The sequence below is a fragment of the Pelophylax lessonae genome (assembly GCF_965119305.1).
Source record: "Pelophylax lessonae genome assembly, chromosome: 1".
NCBI classification, from domain to species: Eukaryota; Metazoa; Chordata; class Amphibia; order Anura; family Ranidae; genus Pelophylax; species Pelophylax lessonae.
Genome location: NC_138768.1, coordinates 55,621,977 through 55,649,099, shown reverse-complemented (window position 1 = coordinate 55,649,099; position 27,123 = coordinate 55,621,977). Strand labels below are relative to the sequence as shown.

Sequence of the window (27,123 nt, the reverse complement as noted above, 5' to 3'; positions counted from 1 at the left end):
CCACCAAAGATGCAGCATGCAGGGCTTTTCAGAGAGCAGCACACCCGTAGCACATGGACATGAACAGTTACATAGGATTCAAGGGGAGTAGTTTTCATGTACTTCTGTCATGCTGGAAAGTACATTTTAGTATAACAAAAGCACACCAATGTGAACAGCGCCATAATGGCCTTGTAATCCATTTTTCAGGAAATAGTTCACTTTTGCCTCCTTGTAACATCCTCAGAACCTCTCATTTTCCTCTCACCTTGGTTTGGATAAAGAAACAAATGCACTGCTTCAGGTCTGTCCAGTGCTAGAATGCCCTAAGAAACCCGGGTGCAGGTCCAGCTTGTTCCATAACACTGAAGATAGAGGTAGATGACCACACACCCGATAATAAAAATGCTATGCCTTTACTTCAACAACTTAAAGCCGTAGTATACCGCTTTTTTTGACTTTTAACTACAGGTAAGCCTATAATAAGGCTTACCTGTAGGTACAATTAAGATCTCCTAAACCTACACAGTTTAGGAGATATTTGCTTTGCATGCAGCCGCTGATGCGTGTGGCGCATGCGCTCTGAAGGTCCGGCGGACCTTCAGAGTTCCTTGCTGAGAATTGCCGGAAAATGACGTCATCACGGCTCCGGCCAATCACAGCGCCGGAGCCTCCGAACCCAGAAGAGACGCCGAGGGATCATGTCCGCTCCCACAGCAGTGTCTGGGGGTCCGTGTCGGGGCTTCATTCTAAGGTAAGTGTTTCATTATGAGCTAGTATGTGATGCATACTAGCTCATTATGCTTTGTCTTGCAGGGGTTTTTTCTTTGAGTTTACTACCGCTTTAAAGAGGTTGTAAACCTCAGAATTTTTTATTTTTTTTTAAAACGAACACCTGAAAGACAAACACATAATGAGCTAGTATGCATCGCATACTGGCTCATTATGAAATACTTACCTTAGAATGAGCCCCGCAGTGCCGACCGCTCACCTGTCTCATGGGTGACATGTTCAGTCGCCCTTCTTCCAGGTTTGCGGCATCCGGCCATCTGATTGGCTGGAGCCGTGATGACGTCACTCTCGCGCATGCGCGCGGGAGCCGACGTTCACGGCACGGGGCTTTGAAGAAACTGCACGGGCGACTGTTCCTTCAGAGCGCATGCGCCAGTTATGTCACTGGCTGCATGCAAAGTAAATATCTTTAGGAGATATTTCCAGTACCTATAGGTAAGCCTTATAGGCCCACCTATTAGGTACAAGTTACAGAGGAGGGTTTGCTTCCTCTTTAAAAACACTGACAGTGGCACATCGCATACCACATAGGAACACCATGTACCCTGTGTGGTATGCTTTGTGCTGCTGTCCAGATTTTAAATTTGTTGAAATAAAGAAATGTAATTTTTATTATCGGGTGTGCAATCAATCGCGTTTATCTCCTTCTCCGTTCATTTGGAAGCAGCAGTTGGTTAGTTGTGGTCATATGCACTGCTGTAGTGAGCATGAAAGGAAGGTGGTTACATTCCTACATACAGTGGGACTACGGAAAATGAACGTAAGAAGAAAATTGGATCAAAACAGCAAAATGGAAAAAAAAAAAAAAAATGTCTGTATATTTACAACACATGTATTTAGAACAAGCCAAGCTTGAAAAACGACTGATTACACTCAATTTGGGGAACAGGTCCTCTTTAAATGCTGCCAGATCAAAACGTGACAGAAGGTGCATTAGCAGCCTTTAATGAAAGACAATAGAGATTCACAGCAATTATGAAGAACATGCATCACTAAACCTGATACCTTAATGGATCTAGAGATGTGAGGATTCCTGAGGGAATGGGAAATTGCCGGAAAAGATATACCACATCCCATGGACGTCTATAAGTCATGGTTGTCAAAATATCCTAGATATATTAGATGACACATAGGCATGCAGGGGGCAATGACATCAATTTTGAGACAGCAAACATTAATAATTCCATTACCTTTTCTCTCTTTTAAAAGGAGAGAAGAGAAAAAAATCATGTTGACGAATATTGAAAAAGGTGGTATTAGCAAATCAGTAAATATAATCCAATAAAAAGGGTAACTATAATTTAATTTCAGTAAGTACACAGAGATATTGTAACACTGCCTGAATAACAACTGACATGTCTGTGTTGGCTTGCCGTTCTATAATTATTGTATTACATAACTAAGTGATCCTTCCAGAGCAACATTTCTCAACCATTTACCCCAGAGGAACCCTTGAAGCAGAGGTAAACTCCAATTTATAAACTGTACCTACAGGTAACCTTCTAATATAGCTTATCTGTAGCTACAATGAATATCTCCTAAATGTGATAAGGAGATCTTCACATTGGAAAAAGCCAATGATATCACCGCGTCATGAACGAACACAAAGGGCTGTGCTGTGATGACGACCCCCCGAATACTTTAACTACTTGCCATCCGCGCTACAGCCTATATACGGCTGCAGCGCGGACTCGAATTTTCGGGAGGCCGTTTTTAAACGGCCTCCCAGTGACACGCCCCCCGCGCGCTCCCGCGAGCGCGCAGCGGGGAGAATCTGTGTCGGCCGTGTCCCTTGGACACGGCCGATCACAGATCGTGGTGAATGGCCAATCACAGCGGCCATTCACCACGTGATCGGATCATCCAATGAGAGATGATCTCATATGTAAACATATGAGATCATCTCTCATCGCCGGCGCTCCTTCCTCACACGGAGCCTGCAGTGTGAGGAAGGAGGGAGAGCTGCACAGCGCCAGGGACAAAGAGACATGTAATCAGGGCACTGATCACCAGTGCCCTGATTACTACAAGGTAAAAAACATACACAGTGCCCCCCCATCAATGCCCACAATCAGTACCCATAGTGCTGCCAGTCAGTGCCCATCAGTGCCTGCTCATCTAGGCACTGATAAGCACTGACTGGCAGCACTATGGGCACTGAGTGTGGGCACTGATGGTGCTGCCCATCAGTGCTCATCAGTGCTGCCCATCAGTGCCATCCGCCAGTGCCCAGCAGTGCCGCCCGCCAGTGCCCAGCAGTGCCGCCCGCCAGTGCCCAGCAGTGCCGCCCGCCAGTGCCCAGCAGTGCCGCCCGCCAGTGCCCAGCAGTGCCGCCCGCCAGTGCCCAGCAGTGCCGCCCGCCAGTGCCCAGCAGTGCCACCTATCAGTGCTCATCAGTGCCACCTATCAGTGCTCATCAGTGCCGCCTATCAGTGCCCCCTATCAGTGCCCCCTATCAGTGCCCCCTATCAGTGCCCCCTATCAGTGCCCCCTATCAGTGCCCCCTATCAGTGCCCCCTATCAGTGCCCCCTATCAGTGCCCCCTATCAGTGCCCCCTATCAGTGCCCCCTATCAGTGCTCATCATTGCGGCATATTAGTACCTCCTCATCAGTGCCCATAAGTGCCACCTCATCAGTGCCCATAAGTGCCGCCTCATCAGTGCCCATCAGTGCAGCCTATCAGTGCCCATCAGTGCCGCCTCATCAGCGCCCTTCAGTGAAGGAGAAAAATTTATTTTCAAAATTTACTCACAGAAAATAAGAAACTTTTTTTTTTTTTTCAAAATTTTCTGTCTTTATTCTTTTTTTTTTTGTAAAAAATAAAAAACCCAGAGATGATTAAATACCACCAAAAGAAAGCTCTATTTGTGTGAAAAAAATGATAAAAATTTCAAATGGGTACAGTGTAGCATGACCGCGCAATTGTCAGTCAAAGTGTGACAGCGCTGAAAGCTGAAAATTGGCCTGGATGGGAAGGGTGTTTAAGTGCACAGTAGGCAAGTGGTTAAAATAATTTTCAGGTTAAAGGGAATGCCAATTAAAATGAAGTCCCTGAGGGTAAACAGAAGAAAGAAAGTCCACCCTTGTTGCGGCAGCCAAGAAAGAAAGTCCCCCCCCCCCGCTGTGGCAGCCAAGAAAGAAAGTCCCCCCCCCCCCCTGCTGCGGCAGCCAAGAAAGAAAGTGCTCCCTCCCTTGCTGGGGCAGCCAAGAAAGAAAGTCCCCCCCCTGCTGCGGCAGCCAAGAAAGAAAGCCCCCCCCCTGCTGCAGCAGCCAAGAAAGAAAGCCCCCCCCCTGCTGCGGCAGCCAAGAAAGAAAGCCCCCCCCTGCTGCGGCAGCCAAGAAAGAAAGTGCTCCCTCCCTTGCTGGGGCAGCCAAGAAAGAAAGTGCTCCCCCCCTTGCTGCGGCAGCCAAGAAAGAAAGTCCTCCCCCCCTTGCAGCGGCAGCGATCAGGAAAGAAAGTCCCACACCCCCCCCCCTTGCTGCGGCAGCCAAGAAAGAAAGTGCTCCCTTAATGCAGCAGCCAAGAAAGTGCTCCCTTAATGCGGCAGCCAAGAAAGTGCTCCCTTAATGCGGCAGCCAAGAAAGTGCTCCCTTAATGCGGCAGCCAAGAAAGTGCTCCCTTAATGCGGCAGCAAATAAAGAAAGTCCTCCCTTGCCGCGGCAGCCAAGAAAAAAAAAGGGAGGGGGGGGGGGGCTTTACCCAGGACACAAAGGACTCTAGGACCACCGTCAGTGCATCGATGGATGGATGGGACTTGGAGGGGGGGGATCAGGGGTGGGGAGAACCAGGGGGGGGGGGGGGGGGGGTTGGGGACACAAAAAAAGTGTAAAACACTGCTAAAAGGGACAACTCCCACCGCTCTGGCAGCCCACCAGGTTACCAGTTACAGAGCACCAATCGATCCTCAGCAGAGAGGGACAGGACCTCACCAGACTCGCCACCCCACAGAAACCAGGCACCGCAGCCACCAGGAGAATCTGCACTGCACGAGCGGCAATCAGGAAATGAAAGGATCCAGGAGTCAGCACGAGGGGATGAGGGGCTCCAACTTCTGAAAACGTGACTCCGAAGGCTCCCCAGACACGGCCGCTGCTGTTTTCTATGGCAAACCACGGCAAAATGGCAGCCAGACTACAAAAACAAGGAGGCTGCGCATTGCAGCACAAGGCTACAACAAAATGGCAGCACAACGAGGTTCCCAGAGACCCAGGAGGAATCCCAAGGCCTCAAGGACAGGCCCACGCAGGACGGGGGGGGGGGGGGGGCGCCTAGCAGGAGCACCCACAAGGTACAGCCCCCACCCCCGCACAGCTGATCGTCAGGTTGTTGGCAGGGCACCCCCACACAGCCCCAGCATAAGTGGAGGGGGGCAGATGATGGGGGTGCCTGACAGGAAGGGGGGATCCTGGGAGTCTGACTGTCCCTAGGAGGGGCCCACGTCCACCCCATAACCCTCCAAGGGGAGAGGGGGGGCAGCTATTCACCATACTAGGGACCAGGCGGGCACCGCTCCAGACAGAACCCCTAGCCATTGAAATGGGGGGTGGCTGTTGGCCAGGGGGAACGCTGCGACTCGGGCAGAGACTGCGGTCATACACAACCTCGCGAGGTGTAACTCGCAGACCAGCCCCCGCTCAGTGGGGCTATGCCGCGGCTTACCTAGTGTGGAGCGGAGGTCTGCGTGCGCTCGCTGGCCAGACTGGGGTGACCGCTGGATCTAGACTATCCAGCCCGTCACCCATTACGGATTGATTATAGAGCTCACCAGAAAAAAAAAAAACAGGAGAAAAAAAATCTATCTAAAAACAAAAAATTTGCCAGGACCAAAGATCCCAGCAAGGAACTAGGTCCCTACTCCTGACTAGGCTATGACAGAGAGAGGGAGTATACCCCCTGAGACTGCCCATAGGCGTAGCCAGACTTTTTCTGCCTAGTGTCCTACTCCTGTAGGGGGCAGTATAACCCAATGGTTAAGATCAGGAGCTGTGTCCGTCAATGAACAAAATATTTATTTTTTTTTTTTAATAATGCAAAAAATAAAAAGACCCCGTGGTGATCAAATACAAAAGAAAGCTCTATTTGTGGGGGAAAAAATTAAAAAACATTTTATTTGGGTACAGTGTTGCAATTGTCAGTTAAAGTAATGCAGTGTCCTTTTGCAAAAAGTGGTCTGGTCATAAGGGGGGGTAAATTTTCAGGAGGTCAAGTGGTTAAAGTACAAGTTCACCTTACAGATGCACTGGCCTCCTTTATCCCCCCCCCCCCCACTCCCGCCCGCCACCCGATCGCCCATTTTGACAGCGAGCGGGAGATCTTCTCCAGGTGCATGCGGTCAGTTTTTTTTTTTCCAAAACAATGATATTTATTAAGGTTTCCTCACAATACAACAAAAATTAAAAAAAAAAAAAAAAAAAACGCTCATCAAGAAAAAAGTCAACAAGGTGCTTGGGTAAACAACAAAACAAATACATTCGTGGATCAGTGGCCATATACGGGAATGGATCATAGCAGATCACAGTAACATTCCTACAAACAGGTGTCCGGACACTGTACCCATCTATCCCAGATTTTGTCAAACTTGAAGGGGCAACCCCTATGCTTATATAGCAATCTATGAAAGGGGATAACATTGTTAACCTCTCATAGCCACATGCCAAGGGTTGGCGGGTGTTCCCTCATCCAATTTCTAGCGATTAACTTCCTAGCAATGAAAAGTGTTTCCTGCAGGAATATAGTAATGAATTTGTCCATGTCTTCATCCGGGTATATGCCAAGGAGACATTGCTTAGGGGTAAGCTGTAGGGGAGATCCCATTTTGTCTTGGAGGAAGGCGACTACCTGTTGCCAAAAGCCCTGGAGCTGGGGACAACTCCCAAGCAGATGGGAGAAGGTACCAGTTGCAGTGAGACACATCGGACAGCTAGGATCAAAGTCAGTCCGGTATCTCGCTACTCTGAGGGGCGTGAGGTAAGCACGGTGAGTAATGAAGACCTGGGTAAGTCGATCTGACAACCTGGGGGAATCTTTCTGGCATGTCTCAAGTGCCTCCCCCCACTCATCCTCCACAACCCCAACATCCTGCTCCCAGTGAGCCTTAGAGCCGGTTCACACTGAGGCGATCCGACTTCGGGGGGCGACCTGTGAAGTCGCGTGCACCACTGTGCACCGCGACTTGCAGGGACTACACATAATGGAAGTCTATGCAAGTCGCTCCCAGGTCGCCCCAAAGTAGTACAGGACCCTTTTTCTAAGTCGGAGTGACTTGTGTCGCTCCTATTAGAACGGGTCCTGTACTACTCAATGGACGGCGACTTGTCAGGCTGACAAGTCGCGCTAGTCTGAATGGGCTCTTAAGAGCATAGGCTATCTCGGTGGAGGAGGGCATGTGGAGCTCTGAGTAAAACAGGGAGATCAGATGTTTGGGCTCAGTACTCTTAATGATTTCCAAAACCAGGATGGCCTGGGGTCGGGGCGGGCTATTGGCAAATTGCGGGCGAAATGCATGTCCGACCTGCAAATATATATAGAACATGTGGTTGGGGAGTGAGAATTGTTCCCTCAAGTCATTGGGGTCACAGTCTTAAAAAAAAAAAAAAAAAATGAGTTAATGCAGGGCTCTGCCCACCTGGCTGCATTTACAGAGTTCTGTGAATGTGAAAACTACAAGGACTGACGGCCTTTGCGGCTGTTGACTTGTAGTTCTCAATGAACTACCAGGGCGTTTATGAGCGCTCTAGATAGTTCATGGAGTCTTCCTGCCAGAGTAACTGCCTGCCAGTACGAGCAGACATCTTACACAGACCCTGCATTTCACCCGCAATGCTTTGCAGGCTCATAGTACATCTTTAGCACTATTTTTGTGCCTGGAATTCAGCTTCAAAGGCTCAGTCAGGTTCTTATTGCTATCGGTGTCCCTTATTTTATGCTCTAAAATTAAACAATATGCAAAGGGACATTCCCAGTGCACGAAACTGCAGAAGATGCGGCAGGAAAGTTTCTGATCCATGATGGTACATTAGGCATTTAACCACTTCCCATCCGCCCACAGCCTATAAACGGCACAGGAAGCAGCACCGATGCGGCTTAACATACGTGTACATCAGCGGCTCACAGAGCGGGCACTCGGGAGCAGGTCACATTACCACTTTGTCCGGTTGGTCACCTGGTCTTGTACCATGAGCATGCTGTGTCCAATCACAGAAAAACACTGCATGTACACTCAAACCGCAGTGCCAGCCTACCCCCAGGTCTCTGATCACTGCCCATAGCATAATACAAATAATGGGTGCAGCCAGCCCGTCACCTGTCCTAGTGCTCATAGTAACACCGCCATACACCACACCAGCGTCCTGATCCTTGCCTTCTACCACACCAGCATCCTGATCGCCACCTTCTACCACACCAGCGTCCTGATCGCCACCTTCTACCACCCCAGCGTCCTGATCGCCGCCTTCTACCACCCCGGCATCCTGATCGCCGCCTTCTACCACCCCGGCATCCTGATCGCCGCCTTCTACCACCCCGGCATCCTGATCGCCGCCTTCTACCACCCCGGCATCCTGATCGCCGCCTTCTACCACCCCGGCATCCTGATCGCCTCCTTCTACCACCCCGGCATCCTGATCGCCGCCTTCTACCACCCCGGCATCCTGATCGCCGCCTTCTACCACACCGGCGTCCTGATCGCCGCCTTCTACCACACCAGCGTCCTGATCGCCGCCTTCTACCACACCAGCGTCCTGATCGCCGCCTTCTACCACACCAGCGTCCTGATCGCCGCCTTCTACCACACCAGCGTCCTGATCGCCGCCTTCTACCACACCAGCGTCCTGATCGCCGCCTTCTACCACACCAGCGTCCTGATCGCCGCCTTCTACCACACCAGCGTCCTGATCGCCGCCTTCTACCACACCAGCGTCCTGATCGCCGCCTTCTACCACACCAGCGTCCTGATCGCCGCCTTCTACCACACCAGCGTCCTGATCGCCGCCTTCTACCACACCAGCGTCCTGATCGCCGCCTTCTACCACACCAGCGTCCTGATCGCCGCCATACACCACACCAGCGTCCTGATCGCCGCCATACACCACACCAGCGTCCTGATCGCTGCCATACACCACACCAGCGTCCTGATCGCTGCCATACACCATACCAGTGTCCTGATCACCGCCATACACCATACCAGTGTCCTGATCCTTTAAAGGGTAACTCCACTTTTGCGGGGAAAAAAATAGCAAAAAAAAAACAATATAGCGTATACAATTGCAAGACAAATCCTATTGTAATTGAATTAATAATGACCTTTCCTTTTCAATCTGCAGCTGTTGTAATTTTCTGAAAATGCAAAGCAATATGGCCGCCTGGAGGTGTTCTGTACACAGAATGTATACTGGCCACACCCCCAGGAACACCATTTCCTGCTTGTGCGATTGGCTCACCAATTTTCCCAGAAGTCTACCTAAGATACAAGTCAGATTTCTGGCATCCCCTGCAACAAAAATGTCATTTTTGGCGAGATTTTCCCAATAGGAACACGTCTAAAGGGATGCTGGCCCAGCAGATTTTCTCATTAGAGCCCTGACGCTGTCACAGCTGATAGATAATCATGAAACCACTCCCATCAGACCCACTCATCACAGAGGCACAGAGGAACAAAATGATTTCTTCAGAATAACAAAAGGTAGGAATCTGCAACAAAGTTTGTTAAAATCCTTGCAATGTACAGAGATCGCCCAGAGAGGAATGTTTTTTTCTCAACAAAAGTGGAGTTACTCTTGAAATGTTTCTCTAGTTACATTCAAGGCTTGCTGTGAATGATAACTGTCACAGTTCTCTCAACGTAACTGTCAAGCCATCAAATGGCTGTTGTCATAACTGATCATGTTCAGCACCATGGCAACTGCAGATAAAACTGAGGCTAGGAAACCAGTTTGCTTGGCTGAATTCCAGGCACAATAATTATATATATATATATATATATATATATATATATATATATATATATTCCTTTGATGGCCAAAAGGGTTAAAATTTCACTTTATGTGCACCAAATGCCTTTGCAAATCCCAAAATTACCTTGGAAAGGAGCCATTAGTAATATGCTGCACATAGCCTGTGCAGCCAGCAGAGATGTGGGAGGGGCCCCACAGGCCCTGCCAACTACCTGCAAAAAAACTATAGGAGGGGGTGGAGACATGACCCGTCATCTTGCACAAGCAGACAGAGCAGCAGTGAGCGGTCTTTAAAAAACAGGAAGTTTCACACTGGATTACTGCACAGAATTGGAAAGAAATACACAAAGCACAGCAGAACTCATGGAAGAATACACAATTCTTGTGTTTACACAATATTTGCTTATCCCAGAGATCACCTAAAGGCTCCTTTCACACGGCCGCTCCGCTGCTTTCCGTGTGTCCGCGAATCATCCTATTTTTTTGCGGATGATTTGCGGACATCAATGTAAGTGAATGGCACTGCGGATGTCAGTGGAATACCATCCGCTGACATCCGATTTTCCTCCTGTCAGTTCTGTTCCGTTTTTTGGAACAGAACAGAACCCTATTTTTTCTTCTGTGTAAAAAACGGAAAGGAAGGAAAATCGGATGTCAGCCGTGTCATCCGCTGACATCCGCAGTGCCATATACTTACATTATGTCCGCATATCATCCGCAAACGGATGGGATGATATGCGGGCATACGGAGCGGATGACACAAATGTCATCCGCTCCGTGGAAAAAAAAAAAAAAAAAAGTCCCGCAGCGGACTACAGCAGCGGAGCGGCCGTCTGAAAGGAGCCTTAGGCCCCTTACACACTTGTGTGACTTGTCCTGCAATTTGGGGTTGCAAAGTCGCATGACAAGTCGTGCTCCATGATTTCCAATGAGTACCGTTCATATATGTGCCACTTTAACCGCTTGCCGACTGCCGCAAGTAAATTTACTGCGGCGGTCAGCCCCTCACAGGCAAAGTGACGTTAATTAACGTCACTAGCCTGGGATGGTCTGGGGAGCGAGCGTGCGCCGCCGGAGGCGCGCTCCCGCGTGGTCACGGACCCCCCCGCACGTGTGACCGGCGGACACGATGTCCGCCGGTCACTTGGCGATCGTCGGGGGAGAGGGAGAAAGTCAGGCGGCTTGTGTAAACAAGCCACCTGTCATTCTCCTCGGTATAAAAAAAACTGATCACACGGATCTACTATGTAGAACCGTTGATCAGTGTCCTTACACCTCAAGTCACAGCCAATCACAGTAGAAAGCACGCCCCTAGGGACACACACAGCCCCTCCCTCTCAAATAAAGTTAACCCCTTCACTACCAGTGTATTTTTATAGCACTGATTACTGTAGAAATGTCACTGGTAACCCCAAAAGTGTCAAAAATGTCAGTCAAGGGTCCGATCTGTCCGCCCCAATGTCGCAGTACCGCAAAAAAAAAAATCACAGATCGCCGCCATTGCGCGGTAAAAAATAAAACAACAAAAATGACAGAAATCTTTCCCTTAGTTAGTAAACGCAATAACTTTTGTGCAAACCAATAAAAATACGCTTTTTGCGATTTTTTTTACCAAACATATGTACCATAAAACAAATTGGCCGAAAATGTTAAAAAACTTTGATTTTTACATTTTTTTTTGGGGAATTTCATTTAAAAAAAATGTGAAAAATATTGTTATTTTTGCAAAATTTACGCTCTTTTTTTTGTTTATAGCGCAAAAAGTAAAAAAATCGCACGGGTGATCAAATACCAAACGAAAGCTCTGTTTGTGGGGAAAAAAGGACGTCAAATTAGTTTAGGTACAGCGTCGCACGACCACGCAATTGTCCGTTAAAGTCACGTTGTGCCGAATCGCAAAATACCCCCTGGTCGTTTAGCAGCCAAATCCTCCCGGGGGTTAAGTGGTTAAAGTAGTCCCTGCACTACTTTGGTCCAACTTTGATGCATTTTGAGGTCCATAGACATTGCGTCAAGTCCAGTCAAAATCGCAGTAAAAAAAAAATTGCAGTAAAATTGTGCAACTTTTAGGTGTGTGAAGGGGGCCTTAAAGGGCCACCTATGCACAATTTTGTTGTAATTTCAGGTTCATGCATTATTTTAAGTCTTGACCTACAAGCAGTCCACGGGTTACAAACATCCGACTCCTACAGAGGAAGAAACAGGAAGTGAGGATAAATCTCCCCCTAGGAAGTGAAATTCACTCCTGGAAGAGTTCTCATGGGAAAAAAGGTGTCTTCTCTGAAGATGTATCACCAATCCTCAACAACCCAAAATTTTCAAAATTAAATTGTCATAGAGACAGAAAGTGAGGTGACATCTTCTGAACAGGGGAACAGCAAAATAAACATTACAGGGGTGTTAACCCTTCCCTATGCTATCCAAAAAACTTAAAAATGATTCTTTTGACTGGGGCTTCACTTTAAAAAAAAAAAAAAAAAAAAGTACCTGTTTCTAACAAACCTACAGTCCCTATATTGTTTGTAACCCAGGGACCACCTGTATTGAAGATTAATTAGTTCATTTTTGCTGAACACGTGCCATGACTATGTGCATTTTATGCGGTTGCAGGACATCTGTACCCCTTCCCCATTCACTTGAATCGGTTACTCGCCATCACAGTATGGTGGACGTTAAAAATAAAATTAAAAACTAGTTATGATTTAACCCTTTCCTGCCCCATGTCCCATCGATACACCAGAATTGGGGGAAGGGGGTGTAAAGATCGGTTGATCACGTGATCACTAACTGCTTTATGATTGGGAGCCAATCCTCCCAGCAACCAATCTTTAGGCTCCCTTCACATATTGCCCTCTGGGGGCCGATCCTGCCAGCAACCAATCTTTAGGCTCCCTTCACATATTGCCCTCTGGGAAGCCGATCCTGCCAGCAACCAATCTCTAGGCTCCGTTCAAATATTGCCCTCTCAGATTGTCTGAAGAATTTTGACTATTCTGCAAGCGATCCCAAATCATTGCAAATCGAAGAACTCCCATGCAATTCTCGTGACTTGCAATGGCACCCCAAACGCAGCGTGAATTTGCTGCGACTGTCACCCGATAAATTGTGAGAAGCCTGTCGCCCATAAAAAGTACAAGAACTTCTTTTGGGCAACAGGCGACCCTGTTTGCGACAATCGCACCCCGTTTGGGGTGCCATTGCAAGTCACGGGAATCGCACGGGCTTCCCACGATTTGCAACAATTCGGGATCGCGGGCGATCCACGACGCCAATATGTGAATGGAGCCTTAGCGGGGACCAACAGCTGTGTTTTAGTACAGAATTATCAGCCACCCAGTGACAAAAGTGCAGCATGTGGGCCTTAAAAGCACGGCACATATGGGCCCAGTCACACCTGTGCCACGATAAAACCAAACCTTCCTTCCCAGCACATCAAAAGTGCATACAACAAAGTCCTATTTATTCGCTATGAGAGGCCCCATTCACATCTGTGAGTCACCCTACCATGCACGATAGAATATATCAGCCCATTCACTTGAATAGGTTGCCCTATGAGTAGCAAAGCAGCTCATGGGAGTATTTTTCTGCGTTCTTCATTTTTTTTTAGTGTGCAATTTCCCTTGGAATGAATAAAGTAATCTGAATTACACGTTTCCTAGGCGCCTTTTGGGGTGCCATTAACAATGTATGAGTGACATTGTTTTCGTGTGTTCTTAGAACACGCATGGAAACATGCATTTCTGCATGCGTTCCTGGAACTTACAGGGTGAGGGGTAAATGGAGCCTAAGGCCCCTCCCACATAGGACGGACTCCGCCTGCTCAGCGGTTAATCTGTCTGCTGATCCCCACTCTCCTCTATGAGCCATTGGATGTAAATGGACCTCCTGTCATCCAATCTGATCAACGAGTGGGGAACGTTTATCTTCCATCCATCTGTTTTTAGTGGATCAGATGTTGGAAGGTGTACATGGATATGTTTGTTGACATCCGCTTCTCCATAGAGAACAATGGATGGTCCTATCAGTTTGCTTGTGTGAAATGGGGCTAAAGCTGGATACACAATATACAATTCTCTTTAGATTTACCAAAACCTTATAATATGAGGTCAAATCTAAACACTTTCAATGTGTATGTAATCAGGCAGGCCCTTGCACTACATAGTTGAAGGTAAATCTAAAGGAAATCTAACAACAAAAGTTGTATAGTGTGTATCCAGCTTTAGGCTCGCTTCACACTAGTGCAGGCTGTGCGTCCCACATTTGCTCAGGCATGGCAGCCCATTCATTTGAGGTTTAAATTAATTGTAATAGGAATAAAAGTGATTAAAAAAGGAAGGGCACAGTATAAAAATAAAAAAATAACAAAAATGAATTAAAGTTCCCACCCATCCCTTGCACTCAGAAGCGAACGCATATACAAATTGCGAACGCATTTGCACCACACATCTACGCAAATATTAAAGTGAGAGCAAAATTTCGAGCGCTAGACCTCCTCTGTAACTAAACCGATAACCTGTAAACATTTTGAAAGCATTGCCTATGGAGATTTTTAAGTTTTGCAGCTTGTCCCCATTCCACAGGCATGTGCAATTTTTAAGCGTGAAATTTTAGGCATCTATTTACATCTTTTACAGAAATAATATTGGGGTATATACAGGCGGTCCCTGGGTTACAAACATCCGACTTACAAAACGACTCCTACTTACAAACGGAGAGAGACAACAGGAAGTGAGGAGAAATCTCCCCCTAGGAAGGGAAATTCACTCCTGTAAGAGTTCTCATGGGAAAAAGATGTCTCCACTGAATCTTCATCACCAATCCTTGTTTCCACAACAACCCAAAATTTTCAAAATCCAGTTGTCACAGGGACAGAAAGTGAGTTGAAATCTTCTGAACAGGGGCACAGACAGCAAAATTAATGGTACAGGGGGTGTTAACCCTTCCCTATGCTAGCCAAAAAACTTTATTATTTTGGCTGGAGCTAAACTTGTACCTTTTTCGACTTACAAATTTGACTTGTAAACCCACTTTAATTACTTTTACCTATAGGTAAGCCTATATTAAGGCTTACCTATAGGTGCTGTAAATATTAGTGATGGTCTGATATCGTTTTTTTAATGCCGATACCAATATTTTGGTCATCCGATATCGGCCAATATCTGCACACAAGTAAAAAAAAAAAATTTTTTTTTTCCTATAGGTACTCCTTGTGGGGGGATCTGGGGGTCTAAAAGACCCCAAACCCCTCCTCAGCACCAAAAAGCATTCAAAACGGCAAATGCTGTCTGTTTTTTTAATTCGGCGCTGAGTACCCGGTGTGAGAAGCGGGTCTTCTCTTGGGCGGCGGCGGTGAAGGTAGGATGCCCAGGTCTCCCGGTGGGAGGGGAGACCCGGGCGAGCCGCGGAAGGCGAAGGGAGGGGGGGGGTGTCCCATGCGTCCCCTCCCGCTCCTTGTAAATACAGCCGAGCAGCTTCTCAGCTGCATAGGTTGTCATTACAAGTCAGCTGACAGTCGGTTATGGACACCTGTACTGAGGTGATGCCTCTAGCTACAGGCAGCACTCCGGTACAGCACTTTCCCTAAATATCTTCAATTCAAAAGGCCAATTCCGATATATCGGGGAAGGTGCATATCGGCCCCCGATGTATCAGTGTTGCCGATAATCGGCCAATCCCTAGAGAATATCTCCAAATCCCTAGGCCAATCCCTAGTGAATATCTCCAAAACTTGCACCGTTTAGGAGATATTTGCAGTGCATGCAGCCGATGACGTCATGGTCACATGGGCTCTGAAGAAACGGCCACCCATGCCATTTCTTCCGAGCCCAGTGCTGTGACTGTCGGCTTCTGCATGCATGCGCGGCAGTGGCATCACGCGGCTCCGGCCAGTAATACTGTACGAGTCCACAGACCCAGAAGAAGACAGGTGAACATCGTGGGCTTCGTTGGAGGTCTCACATAATGTGCTAGTATGCGATGCATACTAGCACAATATGCATTTACTTTGCAGGGAAGAAAAAAAAGAAAAAAATTTTGGAGGAGTTTACTTCCTGTTTAAAGTGGAGTTCCAGCCTCAAAACTAAAATTTGTCATCCACTTGTTCTAAGTAACCTGAAAAAGAATTGGATAATAAAGATTTTTTTTTTTTTGTTTACTTACCTTGTTATTGCAGAAAAATATACTCACCTTTCTTCCTCTTCCTCCCTCTTCGGCCGCGGCCCGCGTCGTCTCTTCCTCTTTGCATTGACTCCTGGGAGCTGAACGTCATCAATCCCAGGAATCAATGCGCCTGCACCGGCCCCGCTCGTCAGTTCCGGTTCAGGCACGTCATTCCCTGCTAAACAGCTTCTGGGCATTCCCAGAAGCTGTGCAGGGATGACGCGTCTGCACCAGAAGTGATGAGCGGGGCCGGTGCAGTGCATTGTGGGACTCCGACGTCACCAAAGAGGACGCGTCGGCTTCAGCTGCCCACACCTGAGATGGCAGCGCTGGAGAATACATTTTCAAGGTAAGTATTTTTTCTAAAAGGTAAGTGAACCCGGGGACAGTTCCCAGGCTATCATTGCTGAAATGCACTAGCCCTGACTGTCCCGGGGGTATTTTTATCTAAATTTTTTTTTAGGCCGGAACTCCGCTTTAAGTTTCACAGTTTGTGCTCATTCTACAGGCACGAGCAATTTTAACCACTTGCTGACCGCCGCACGACTATTAACTGCGGCGGTCAGCCCCTCACAGGCAAAGCGACGTAGGACAACATCGCTAGCCTGTGAGGCTCTAGGGAGCGATCGCGCGCCCCCGAAGGCGCGCTCCCACACAGTCACGGACCCCCCCCCCCCCCTGTATGTGCCCGGCGGACCCGATGTCTGCCGGGCACTTGCGATCTTCCGTTACAGCGGGAGAAAGGCAGGCGGCTAATGTAAACAAAGCCGCCTGTCATTCTCCCTATGTAAGAATGGAGATCAAACGGTTCTGCTATGCAGGACCGTTGATCTCTGTTCTTACACCTCAAGCCACATCCAATCACAGATAGAATCACACCCCTAGGGACACACTTAACCCCTCCTTCTCAAAAAAAGTTAACCCCTTCACTACCAGTGTCATTTTTACAATAACAGTGCATATGTATAGCACTGATTACTGTAGTAATGTCACTGGTACCCCCAAAAGTGTCAAAAATGTCAGTCAAGGGTCCGATCTGTCCGCCGCAATGTCGCAGTACCGCAAAAAAAAAAAAAAAATTTGCAGATCGCCGCCATTACGCGTTAAAAAAAAAAAAAACAGAAATGACAGAAATCTTTCCCTTTGTTAGTAAACGCGATAACTTTTGCGCAAACCAATCAAAATACGCTTTTTTGTGTTTTTTTTTTTACCAAACATATGTAGCATAAAACAAATTGGCCTAAAATGTTAAAAATTTTTAGATTTTTACATTTTTTGTTTTGGAAATTTCATATAAAAAAAATGTGAAAAATATTGTTATTTTTGCAAAATTGTCGCTCTTTTTTTGCTTATAGCGCATTGATCAAAAAAAAAAAAAACGCACAGGTGATCAAATACCACCAAAAGAAAGCTCTGTTTGTGGGGAAAAAAGGACGTCAAATTAGTTTAGATATGGCGTCACACGACCGCGCAATTGTCCGTTAAAGTCACGCAGTGCCGAATCGCAAAATAGGCCCTGGTCAGGAAGGGGGGTAAAATCTTCCGGGGGTTAAGTGGTTAAAGCGTGACATGTTAGGTGTCTATTTAATCGCCTTAACATCTTTTACATAAACATTGGGGTATATATGGGGGTTTTTAATTATTCATTAAAATTTATTCCTTTCCCAAAAAGTTGCTTTTAAAAAACCTTGCGGCATAAAAACTTGCAAGGATCGCCATTTTATTCCCTAGGATTTCTGCTAAAATTATATATATATATACACACACACACATTTTTGGGGGGGTTTGAAGTAATTTTCAATCAAAAAAAAAATACTGAAGTATCTAGAAAGGTTTGGGTTCCAAGTGATTAATAAATGATTGCGCTCATCCCGTACAAGGTGAAGATATAAGCCACCTCCGTTTTATTCTCCGGGGTCTCGGCTCATATACCCAGATTTGGGGGGTTTGGTAATCTTCAGGCCTAAAATTAGCATTTTTATCACATGTGGAGGTAAACAAAGGCAGAGCTCCAGCAGTGGAAGGGTCAGAAGTAATAGAGGTGAATGGAAGCCAATGATCAGCCCTGTATTTGGCCCCCTGAGGTATATGGAAGGATGAGGTATATGAGGTATATGAAAGGATGAGGTATATGAAAGGATGAGGTATATGAGGTATATGAAAGGATGAGGTATATGGAAGGATGAGGTATATGGAAGGATGAGGTATATGGAAGGATGAGGTATATGGAAGGATGAGGTATATGGAAGGATGAGGTATATGGAAGGATGAGGTATATGGAAGGATGAGGTATATGGAAGGATGAGGTATATGGAAGGATGAGGTATATGGAAGGATGAGGTATATGGAAGGATGAGGTATATGAAAGGATGAGGTATATGAAAGGATGAGGTATATGAAAGGATGAGGTATATGAGGTATATGAAAGGATGAGGTATATGAAAGGATGAGGTATATGAAAGGATGAGGTATATGAAAGGATGAGGTATATGAGGTATGAGGTCCTCTTTAGATTCAGGCTCCTGTAGGGGCCCCTCAGCGGGGATGTTAGGCCTCCTGTGTTGTATTTAGGGGCCCCCTCCCCCTAGGTGAGGGCCCAGTGTGTAACCCCACCCCGCACCCCTCACTCACCCTCCGGGGCCCGTATGTGGGCTCTCCGCTCTTCCCCAGTCCGGGGGCTGGGAAGGCAACAACGGCGTCGCCCGCAGGAAGCGAATCAAGCAGCAACAGCAGCGGCCCCCTCCGCTCCTCCTCCTCCTCCTGGGCCTCTCCGGACTCCCGAGACAACAAACCCCCTTCACGGGTCGAGCGTGCGCAGCAGCGGCGCAATCGGCGGCTACATCCGGGACACTGAGGAGGGAGGAGCGGGAGCGGCTAGCGGGAATGTGTGGGCGGGGCCAGCAGCAAGAGAGAGCAAGGGGCTGGGTGGTTACCGTGGTAACACGAGTTGTGATTGACCGGCGTGGGTGATGGGTGGGGAAAGAGGAGAGGCAGAGGTGGGAGGGGACTTGTGCCATTAACATAGTGATGAGTAGCAGGAAAAGAGGCGGGAATGAGAAGAAAAGGGGAGGGGAAGCCGTGTTCGATATGTGAAATGAGGAACAAGAGGCGGGGATGTTACCTCACTACAGCAGTAGGAGCTGAGATTGGTGGGTTCGTCCATTGGGAAAATGGGCGGGAAGGGGCTGTGTCGACAGGGGAAATGAGGTTAAGGGGCGGGGATAATACCTCGCTACGGCAAAAGGAGCTGTGATTGATGGGTTTGACCATTGGGGAAATGGGCGGGAAGAAGGGGCGGTGGGACCGCGTCCATAGGTGCAATCAGGAACAAGAGGCGGGGATAATACCTCACTACAGCAGTAGGAGCTGTGATTGGTGGGTCTGACCATTGGGAAAATGGGCGGGAAGAAGGAGGAAAGGGGCCGTGTCCATAGGGTGCAATGAGGAACAGGGGGCGGGGATAGTTCTTCACCATGGCAGCAGGAGCTGCGATTGATGGGTTTGACCACTGGGAAAATGGGTTGGAAGAAGAGAAGGTGGGCGGGGCTGTGTCTGTACTGGCAATGAGGAACAGGAGGCGGGGGTAGTACTTTACAACGGCAATAGGAGCTGTGATTGATGTTTGACCACTGGGGAAATGGACGGGAAGAAGATAAGGTGGGCGGGGCTGTATCTGTACTGGCAATGAGGAACAGGGGGCGGGGATAGTACTTTACAACAGCAATAGAAGCTTTAATTGATAGGTTTGACCACTGGGAAAATGGGCGGGAAGGAGAGAAGGTGGGTGGGGCAAAGTCGATAAGGTCAATGAGGAACAGGGGGCGGGGATAATACCTCAATACAAAAACAGGAGCTGTGATTGGTGGGTTCGACCATTGGGGAAATGGGCGGAAGGGAGCCGTTCGATAGGGGCAATGAGGAAGAGGGGGCGGGGATAACACCTCACTATGGCAACAGGAGCTGTGATTGGTGTGTTTGAGGAAATAGACAGGAAGTAGATGAGAGGAGGAAGTGTCAGTGTGTGTTGGAGAGTTGCACAGACATGGCTGTGTTGTTGTGACATGTTCTAACTTGGTTACCTCAGTCTTCTATGGAGTCGTAGAGGAAATAACACGCCTGTGCGTTGTGCTGTTGGCAGAAAATGAGTGACAGGAATCTGGAGCAGCGAATGAACATCAAATTTTACGTAAAAATGGGCAAAAGTGCGAGCGAAACGTTGGCTCTGTTACAGGAGGCTTATGATGAACATTCCATGAAGAAATCCAGTGTCTTTGAATGGCACAGGCGGTTTAAGGAGGGGCGGGAAGATGTCCACGACGACGCAAGAAGCGGGCAGCCAAAAACGCAAAGGACGGAGGCGAACGTGGACAGAGTGCGAACCCTCCTGCGCTCGGACGGACGACTGAGCGTGCGAACGATGGCGAAAAAACTGAACATGAACAGGGAGACCGTGCGGCAGATCCTAACGGAGGATTTGGGGGTGGAAAAGATCTCCGCAGAGACGGCGCCTCCACTCCTGACAGAAGATCAGAGAGAACGTCGTCTTCAAACTTCGCGCGATCTTTTGAAGAACGCAGAGGCGTTTGATAGGGTGATTACCGGAGACGAAACGTGGTGTCTCCAGTATGAGCCGGAAACCAAACGCCAGAGGAAAACGAAGAATTTGTCGCGCCCGGAGAACGCACGCACGTCTCGCTCTCCATTCAAAACCATGCTGGTGTGTTTTTTTGATCACAAGGGGATCGTTCACTACGAGTTCATAGAACGCGGTACAACAATCAGCCAACATTGTTACTTAGAAATCCTGAAAAGGTTACAGGAATCTGTCCGGAGGGAAAGACCGCAATTCTGGCCTGACAAGTGGGTTCTCCACCATGATAATGCTCCCGCACGTGATGAATTTAGTGTTCGGGAGTTCCTGGCCAAGAATTCCATTCCGAAACTTGACCAACCACCTTATTCCCCTGACTTGGCACCCTGCGACTTTTGGCTGTTTCCAAAATTAAAAAATGCCTTAAAGGGACAGAGGTTTGACGACATTCCGGACATCCAGCGTGCCGTGATAAAGGTACTGCGCAGCATTCCGGAAAACGAATTCCAGGACTGCTTCCAGCAGTGGCACATTCGTCTAGAAAAGTGTGTCGCTTTACAAGGGGGCTACTTTGAAAGTGAAAGCAGCCTCTAGTGTATAGGTAAGCAAAATTTTTTTATTTTATTTATTTATTTTTCTTACAAGGCCTCACACGGGATGGACTCTGTTATGATCAGCAGGGGATCTGTCTGCAAAATGGGCAGATTACAGGTCCACTCAGTTTATGCGGACACGGGACAGAGCCTGCTCTGCTCTAAGGACTAGACGGTGTAAATGGACTTTGCTGTCCGTTTACATCTGACTGCCCTCTGATCCGCCAGATCGGTTTGGAGGTAGGCGGGTGTAAAAAGAGTAATCCAAAGCAGGCAAACCGCTCAGATGAGGCGTGGATCAGGCGCAGGTCGGATCCGCCATCCAGATTAATAGCCAAAAACAAAGATCCGGTATAGATAAAAACATATGAAGTGTTTATTCATCACCACGAACATCAAAGCAAGACTGGTACGACACAGGACAGGTAATTGCTTGACGCGTTTCACAACACTTCTGGTCGCTTACTCATAACCATACAAACCATGTCGGTGGTTTAACTGCAGATAAAGGGGTAGTGACAGCTGAAACAGATGAATAGCAATTGTTCCACCTTTTTCCAGCATTCAATACTAGGTGGAAAAATTGCTATTCATCTGTTTCAGCTGTCACTACCCCTTTATCTGCGGTTAAACCACCGACATGGTTTGTATGGTTATGAGTAAGCGACCAGAAGTGTCGTGAAACGCGTCAAGAAATTACCTGTCCTGTGTCGTACCAGTGTTGCTTTGATGTTCGTAGTGATGAATAAACACTTCATATGTTTTGATCTATACCGGAGTGCGTTCACTATCTTTGTTTTTGGGTGTAAAAGGACACCAGTCTGTTTTCACCCGCCGGTCCATAGTTGTGAATGGAGGGTCCGATCAGGTCCACCTGGAAAACCGAGAGCTCTCGAGGAAGAGGAGACATCCCCCCCCCCCTTCGAAACACATCAGCTCTTTTTGGACAGTAATCTCGCTCGTGGGACTTATGGACCAGGCTGGTTGGAGCATCTCTTGTAATCGATATGCCTGATTCTTACCAGTGTATGTGAGTAGATACTTGTATACTATTTGAAAAATAAATGGTTGCCAACGTAATGCACTAGGCTGGTGCACCCTCTGTTTGTTATCTTTTTCAGTCTTACAGGCTGATCTGATCAGACCTCTCCTGTGAAAGGGACCTTAGGCCCCTTTCACACGGGTGCCTCCACAAAGTGGCATCCACTTCCTTAGCGGGGTATCTCTCTGCTGATCCCTGCTGACCAGGCAGATGACAGGTTCGTGTCCACTCCGCTATGCAGAACTGACACAGTCCCACTCTCCTCTATGGGGCAATTGGATAGAAATGCCAGACGGATGGGAAATAGGACCACTATCCATCTGTTTTTATCAGATTGGATGGCGGTGTGTGTCAGCGGACATGTGTTCAGCTGACATCTGCCGCTCCATAGAAGAGACTAGAGGGTCCGATCAGAAAAACTGACAGGCTGATCTGATCAGGCAGCCCATGTGAAAGGGCCCTTACAGTCCATTCTAGAAACTAAATCAAATCTTACCCCCACTTTTTTAACCCCTTCCCACGCACCCAGCGGATCCAGTGTTATCCCCCTGAGATCCTCTTCAGTTTTGTTACTGGTCCATCCTCTGCCACCATGTTTTCTGTGATGTAATCGGTAGGCACTGGCTCTTCTTGGTTCTGAAGGCAGGCTTACTTATCACAAGCTGCTAGGCATGCCCCCCCCCCCCTCTTATAATGAATGAAGAGATATGTGACATGCATATTCCAGCAGGCGAAGGGAGCACGATGGACATCATTCGCCTAGGAAAACTCGCGTGCACCAGGGGGGCGGTCTGAACACAGCTCTGTTTCGGGAAAGGAGGGGTTGATAGGAGTGAAGATCCGCTTTAAATTGTCACACCTCATATACAAAGCCTCAGTCCCAGTGACAGCAGATAGGAAACAAAAGAAAAGCTGTAACGCAAATAATAATGGTATTCGTAGTAAGGAAAGGCCAGAACCTCCGTAATATGTCCTTTGGGGTTCTCTTTCATTTCCTTTCTGGTGAAGCTGTTATCATGGTGGCAGGAAGTGATGGAAATTCTCTGTATAGGTATTCTAATCTTTCTCTACTGTCCAAAACGAATAAAAAGGCCAATACAGCACAAAGAGCTGTTTATACGCCTAAAGCAGCATGAAGGCAGTTCATTTCAGCCAATGAAGAATCACAAACTGTACAGTTCCCACGCACACTATCTGCATTCAAGTCCAAGCACCCATCACTGCCAAACTCGGATGTACGGGTGTGTCCGTACGCCACTGTGTCTTCCTTGGCTAACACGAGCTGCCTGCACGCTGCTTCAGGCGCATTAAAAAAATGGCTCTTCACAATGTACAGGCATCTGCACCCTTATGAATGAGCCCTTAGAACATTTGGGGTGCTATAAAAAAGGTGTGGTACTAATGCATGTATAGTGCATTACCACAGAGTGTGAACCCAGCCTTAAAGCCCAACTCTAGTCTTGGTAACCCACCTTTAATTTATTTGCTGAAGCAGGGAGATGACACTGTTGCTTATCCACAGGCTGCTGAATAATAATTCAGTGAGAAAGTGATTTCATAGGGATAGACGGGCAGCTTCTCAGCAATCCTGCCACTGGAGATTTTTCGCTAGACAGAATCGCCCATCTGACATCAGTCTTCTGTTACTTTGGCCTGCTACATGGCCTTCTATGTTTGGTTTAGGGTTCATTCACAAAGGCGTACTACATAGTACACCTGTGTGAGAGCCGTATTTACCTGCACAAGTGTTCTGTGCATCCCCATGCAGACAGCCCAGCTTATGTGGGTGCATGGCCCTAAACACAGACAGTGTACATTCAGGGCTGTGCATCCACACGCCTGTCAAATTGGGAGCAGCAGCTGTGTCAATGCAGTTGCTGCATCCCGATTGAAATCAATGGAACTACTTACAGCAGATTGCAGGGAACACCTTGACATCCCTGTGTGTGTAAACACAGCCATTACATGGGGGTGCGCAGTAGTACACCTGTGTGAACGAGGCCTAAATGTGGCAGAAATTATCTGGGAAAGGTAAACAATTTTATGTTTTCCAGATCAAGTTCTCCTGATATATATATATATATATATATATATATATATATATATATATATATATATAATGTGTGTGTGTTTACATACTTGTTGATGTAGAATATTTAACTTTTCCCTGGAACTCTATTTTCTCTGAACACTCAAATGGGTCTTTTTTCGTTTTCTTTTTTGGATCCTCCTTTCACATTAATATATATGGCTACTAAGACACGAATCTCATAGCAGTGTTAATTTTGGCAGCAAATTTCAATTTAGTTTTAGTCTTAGGACTAAAATGGCATTTTAGTTTTAGTCCCATTTTAGTCTTCTGCAAGTGTTTTAGTTTTAGTCGTATTTAGTCGACTAAAACTCCAGTATATTTTAGTCGACTAAAACGCCCTACATTTTAGTCGACTAAAACTCCTTTTAGTCATCTATAATCAAATGGGTGTAGTTCAATTGTAATTTGTAATGCATTATTTAAGCATTTCTCTACAATTTCCAAACTCATTATATACTACTGCTGGTCCTGGAGTGAAAAATGTAATGTTATTATTTATGCTTTGAGCATGCACCAGTGTTAATTTTTGGCAGCAAATTTCGATTTAGTTTTAGTTATAGTCTTTTGACTAAAATGCCATTTTAGTTTTAGTCGTATTTTAGTCTTAAGACTAAAATGCCATTTTAGTTTTAGTCGTATTTTAGTCCTCTGAATTGTGTTAGTCGACGAAAATGTTTTAGTCGGTTTTAGTCGACGAAATTAACACTGTCTCATAGATGGGATTCTTTGAGTGTGGAGCACTGGTGTATTCCCCCCCCCCCTTTTTTTCTTTTCTCACTGGGGAATAATCAATGTTTATCTGGAAATGCAATATTATATGTATGTATGAATGGGAATTTCTTACTTGGTGTTTTTCTCTTTCCTCTTTTTATTTCTTTATATGTGTATTGATGGAAAAAATTAATAAAAACATTTAAATAAAAAAAAAAAAAAAGAAATTAAAGTTGTATTACCATCTATAATACGAAGATGTGCAATAGGCCTAGTGTCCTTGAGAAAAACAATAGGTGCGACGTTGCAAAAAAACAGAAAAATTTACCCGCACTCTTCTTTTTATTTCTTCTTCACAACTCCAGCACTGAGAGTACAGAGAATTTCTTTCCCTGCTAGAAAGACTCATGAAAAATGCTGAAGGGTTTCAGATGAAGAGTTGCCCCCTACTTTAGGCAACAGTTTAGTTCAACTTGAGACAACATATATCCAACAGCATTAGAAATACTGGTGAAGGGTCGTGTATAGTTATTCCTGGGAAAGCTTTATGACCTCTTTGGTCAGGGAATGTCCATATATAGCTGAAAAGGGGGTAATTGTAACTATGCACCTATTCTAATATATCACTTTATTTCCAGTGGCCCATGCAGTCTTTGCATGCCCTGATGGAGAGGCGTGCTCCCGTTTGAAACCAGTGGTATTTATATCATGATTGTCACGTATTGAAGTAGTAAGTGTTCCACAGTTGGCACTTTGTAAATGCAATGTATATACTATGTAATGCCATGAGATCTCCAATCTTGTTCTTATTTGATTACAGAATTACAGAATACTCCTGAGGAAGAAAGAAAAAATAAAGATTCAAAACACGTTGGATTTCCCATTACAAGGAACTGTCACTGATCACATATAGTTATGTATTATGAGTCTGATCTGGGGGTACAATATGTCTTGATGGTGGTAACATATTTTTTTTTTTTTTGTTCAGAAATGTACTATTTTTATTGCTATGTAATAAAGTAATTATTTTTTATAAATAATATTATTGGGTTGCCTTCAAAGTCCCCAAAGAGGATTTTTGTCTTGATTTATAGGGAAGTTGGCCACCCCTAATCCACAACAGAGAAGCAACCGTTACTGATTTGAATCACACCCAGATGCAGTCTCTCAACAGTCTCCAACATCTGACTGACACATTCTCTTAGCACCAGCACTTCAGGGTCTAGCTCAGGAATACATCCAGCTTCCCGGCTCTCCTGATGATTCTCCCCCCCCCCCCCCCAAAGACCATATTTATTGGGGCAACCCTAAACTATTCCACTCATTTTGCTCTGCTTAGGTTGGTGACTCCAATTCAGTCTGTTCTTAACTGGCTTCCCTTGCAGGCTCACCTTTCTTTGTTGCAGCCTCCAGCTCCTCTGCGATACAGCATACAGGCATTACAGCAGCTGATGGCTTCTCTGGTACAGCAGCGACAGGTGGGCCTGTAATGGTAACATGTCCTGGGCCCCTCACAAGCTGTGGGAAAGGGCAAGGACGCCATGATGTTCAGAATTCAGCCATGATAGTTTGTAACATAAGCTGGTGAATAACAGAAGTGGTCCCCTTTTCTTCATTCCCCCCCCCCCCCCCCAAGAAGCATCTGGGACAATACACAGTTGTTAGCTGATGCCAGAACCTCCTTATCAGATCAGGGCAGATGCTCTCAGGCCTATTAGCCGAATCCACACTTCAGTTTGGAATCCCTCATAAAGCTGTTTTACTTGCCTGCTTGAGTGACTGGAGTTATAATAGATACTTGCCAGCTTCCCCCCACTATCCTAAATACAGTAGCAATTCACATTCCTGATAGACTGGTTAACAGCCAAAACTCAATATATTTCAAAACGCATGAAAAATAACAGCACAGCCAAAATATAGACATATTTATCTCTCGGTTAATTTGTAGCATTTTAAGTCCAAACACCCCTATACAAGAGGATATGGGGAACCACTGGAACACCTTTTCCTGGGTAAAGTAGACTTCCAAAACATTTATATATTTATATCCATTTCAAATCTAATTTCATGCCAGACAATAATATGCAGGTTAGCAAACTGTAACCTATAGGTATTTGGAGATTTTAATATTTCTAGAAAACTGTACCTGGGATATAGTGATAAACACAGTAACATCCCAGGGCCACTCCTCAGCCGCTTAATTGGTCAGAT

The 27,123-nt window shown here is 46.6% G+C and overlaps 1 protein-coding gene across 1 annotated transcript in view; it reads right to left on the bottom strand.

Moving 5' to 3' along the window:
* SMAD4 (SMAD family member 4) overlaps window positions 1-18,685 on the bottom strand; it is a 70,733-nt gene extending 52,048 nt beyond the window's left edge. The window contains exon 1 of the mRNA XM_082255184.1: window positions 18,515-18,685. The gene's annotated coding sequence lies outside the window, so the exon portion shown is untranslated. The remainder of the gene's footprint in view (window positions 1-18,514) is intronic.
* Window positions 18,686-27,123: the final 8,438 nt, after the last annotated feature.